At 32.0% G+C, this 4,208-nt stretch overlaps 1 protein-coding gene across 3 annotated transcripts in view; it reads left to right on the top strand.

Moving 5' to 3' along the window:
- Positions 1-4,208, top strand: part of LOC102679605 (alpha-mannosidase 2) — a 78,773-nt gene that overhangs the window by 44,656 nt on the left and 29,909 nt on the right. The window lies entirely within an intron of this gene.

Genomic DNA, 4,208 nt, shown 5'->3' with positions numbered 1-4,208 from the left:
TTAAACTGAAGAACTTAAACTAGAAGAGGAGAAAAAAAAAAAAAAACGAGAATAGGGCAGAGAAACTCTATCTCTAATAAATTAGAAAAATCTTGGTAATAAAGTTGGCGACCTTGAGCGACAGTGGCGCCCGAAATAATCCCTAGCACGCGTCGAAAGTCCCCAAATCTCGCTTTTCCTCCGAGTTTCGAGAGTTTCCAGGCTTTGTGCAATCCCGAGATCTGATATTTTCAACTGTGCCAGCGTGCGAAATTGAATTTCTGCCGGCCAATCCGACGACAGCGGAGGAGGACCCTCTAAGCGGACAGGCCCGATTATCCGTTGATCATCCAAGGCTCTCCTCCCGCTAACAGAGTTAATCCCTGTGACGTTAATTAAACAGCGAAAAGCTCGGTTCCCAACCCTGGCTTTAATCCATCGAAACGATCTTCACCAACCGTGCATTACTTGACGGCTCCCTCTCCTTTCTTTTCGACACGATCGATCTTCTCGCGCCTTTAACGAAATTGGACCGGCAAAGGAAGACTCGTCCTCCCACTGTCCACGATAAACGTCTCCCTCTCTTTTATTTTCAATGGCTATCTATCTTCCGGTTTATCTGGCGGGATTCTCTGCACTGCGTTACGACTCGAATCGATCTTTAAACGATTGGATTCCTTTCCCCCCTTTTTTTTATCTTTCCAAGGATGAAATTTGCTCGATTGTATGGGGGAGCAATACGAAGTAAATTGTAATAACTATAATAATAAATATAAATAAAAATAAAAATATAAGAATAAATTGTAATAAGTTCATTGGTGAATGAACTTTATTAGGCTGATAATCTTTTTTAAAGTGAAACGGATTTCGATATTTTTTTTTATGGACTAGATCCATAAGTGAATAGAATTGCTTAAATACAGTTGTCTTATTAATTGTGATAAAAGGTTTCTAAGGAAACCATAATTTTTGGTTTTAATTTCAAACACCATAAGTCAAATTCTCCCTAAAATTGTGCGAAAAGAGGAGACACTGAGATAATAAAAATCTTTGATCTGTTAAATATCATTTATCATTTAATAATATTTTTGTTTCCATATATAGAGAAGATAATAAATGGAATAAGATATCGATAACAAAAATCCTAATAGGATGGCGTGAAACGTATTCTCTCTGATATTTTCAGACGCCATAAATCATTCAAAGAAAGTCCGTATGTGCCACTTCCATCTCGACACTTCTGTTCTTTCTCTCTCTTTCTCTCTTTCTTTTTTTTCATCTCTAATTGTTTTTATCCAACTTTGTCTTCTTTCAGTACGAATTCCTGCACGATTGGAAACGTTCCTTTCCCTTTCGTCAGCTCGTTTACCGTTTCCAGGATCATCCCTCTTCCCAAGAGACACCTGATGTCCTCGTTCCACCTTCGAATTAATGGCTATCGAATTGCTCGAACCGTTCTCCAGGATTCCAGGTCGACCAGGGAAGAGGATCGGTTTCAGCGAACAACGAGTCTAGAATTTCAGATGTAGTTTGTTATAATAATGTGATAATAACGTGTGAAAATAATTTATCGTGTTTAAGAGTAATTTTGTAGAAATAATAGAAAAGAGGAAAAATTTTTCTAAAGTTTTTTATATTATAAAATTTAATTATCCTTTAATTTTGTGGACAAGGATGTTAATATGTTGGAAACAAATATAAAAATTGATATACGAGATCAAATTATTACGTATTTTTGATTTTATTAGACATTTTTTATGATAAAATAATTTATCAAGTTGTAAGAGTTATAATTTTGCAGAAATGAATTATAACAATTTTATAAATAAAGAAGAAGAGGAAAATTTTTTCTAAAGTTTTTTTCTTTTACAAAATTTAATTATCCTTTAATTTTGTAAACAAGGGTGTTAATATATTGAAAACAAATATAAAATATGATACATGAGATTATCGGTTAAATTATATATATATATATATATTTTTGATTTTATTCGACATTTTATATTGGTGTTTAATTCAATAGTTTACATGTTCTACTTTTTGAATTGCAATTGTTTAAATTTATTTGTCCGTGTAAAGACACTTATTTTAATTTTAATTTAAACGAGTGACTTTTAATGTAAATTTAAATTGTTTATAACTTAACAAATGAATCGAAATTTTTATATAATAATATAAAATATTTTTTTAAAAGTACAAAATTGACTCTCCACAAATATATTAACATTTTATATGTTGCATGTATATCCTCAATAATAATAATAATAAAAAAAAATAAGAAATAAATCCTGAAAAATAAGAATTTCTTCAGATTCGATGATCATTTCGATTCGCTCGTCTTCCATTCACATTTCATTAAACAACGGCATTTTCATTATCGTCGTAATTGCCTCGACACGATACCTGACCCGATAAGGAAAACGCGAACAGCCACGAGAGAAGAAGTTTTCACGCAACTACCCGTTCGAAATTTCATTCAACCCGTTGATTTCCTAATCTATCGTTTCTCCTTAATGATCAACTATGCACAAATTTTATAAAATGAGATCAATTCAATTCGAAATTAGATCGAAAGCCATCTTCATTCAGATATAATTAAAAACAATTGATGAAATGATCAGATCGAATTGATTTGTAAAATGTATAAATAATTCTAATTATAGATCAATTTAAAAAAAAAAAAAAAACTTGAAATCAAAATCGAGCAAAGTTAATCCAAAATATAATCAAGATCGATTCGAATAAGTTGATTAAAGTCGATCCAAGTTTCAATCCAAATAAACTCATTAAACCAAAAGTTGTACAGTCTGCCAATTAACCAACTAACCGACCACTCGAAGAGAACATCGATAATTTGTGAAAAATTAAGCTCAGAAGAAGTTTATTTATTTATTTATTTATTTATCTTTTAAACAAACGATCATATCGGTTTTATTGCGAAATTTCAAGGATCGAGCAACGTCATCCTCAAACTGTAATATAATTGTTTTAATAATCAAAGAGCAGGAAGAGAGGTCTCAATGGGCAGATATTAAGTGGATAAAAAGTAGCGAGAAGCCAGCCACCAGCTTCTGTAAAATATTGGCCAAGTGGCCACTGCCTGGAAGTTGACTTATCGAAGCACTCGAGGGCTTCGCCAGGTGTCGAGCGGATAAAAGCCTTGGAAGGCAAGCTGATTGCCGCGAAAAATCTTTGGCCAAGTGGTCATTGACTACTAAATTGATCCGAAGAAGAAGGAGAAGAAGAAGGTTGATGCCACGGTTACCATCGGAATAAATTGGCCAAATGGTTATCAAGACACGAACACGTCGGAAAAAATGTTGGCCAAGTGCTTTGGGGGATATCGATCCCCTAAATCAGTGTCTCTCAACATCTTTTTCGAGTCTCTTTTGTAATTTAATTAATTCCCTTGCGATAAAAAGAGAAAATTGTTTTTCAAATTTATTAACGTGGCTTCATTGTCGCCGAATGACTCGATATCGATCTTTTAATCCAGTGTTTCTCAATCTTTTTTGAATTACGACGTTCTTTTTTGTAATATTCAAAATATTCAAAGTATTCAAATAACTTGCAATCTTTTCGTTTATCATGAAATAAGAAAAATATTAAAAATTAATGTGTTTTTATTGTCGTCGAATAATGATCAACAAGATCGGTTACTAATATGATATGCATACTTTGAAGTCTTAGAATATGATAATGTAGTTACCTTAAAAATAAATGAACGTTAAAAATTAACAAAAATTTGACAATTGAAGATAAATGTGGCGAAAACACTTTAGATATAAATATTCTGCGATCAACAGGTTGCGAACCACTGGTCTAAAGTTTGAACGCCAACTGGTTGCAATGGAACCTTCAGAAGTTTATTCTAAAAGATATAAAAATAAAAATTCTGTGTTTATTTAAATATTTGTAAAATTTTATTTCGTATTTAAATTATCTTTCTTATCTTAACTTTTACCATTAAATTGTCATCAAAATCACTTCATTCAATTTTTTTCTCTCTCTCTTTTCAAATATAAAAAAATATAAGAAGATTGACTGTATGAATGATAATCATTTATTCGTAATAATATTAAATACACAATACATACCATTAACGCAAACTGCATCGTCATAGTTCCCCTTGACATTATACGATTATCAAGCAACATGACTTATAACTTAGAATTATTTTCACGCGATAATTACCTATCGCCAATTTTTAAGACTCGACGTGGATGAAT

This window comes from Apis dorsata, unplaced genomic scaffold (genome assembly GCF_000469605.1).
Source record: "Apis dorsata unplaced genomic scaffold, Apis dorsata 1.3 scaffold_5, whole genome shotgun sequence".
NCBI classification, from domain to species: Eukaryota; Metazoa; Arthropoda; class Insecta; order Hymenoptera; family Apidae; genus Apis; species Apis dorsata.
This window is presented reverse-complemented; position numbering and strand designations above follow the sequence as displayed.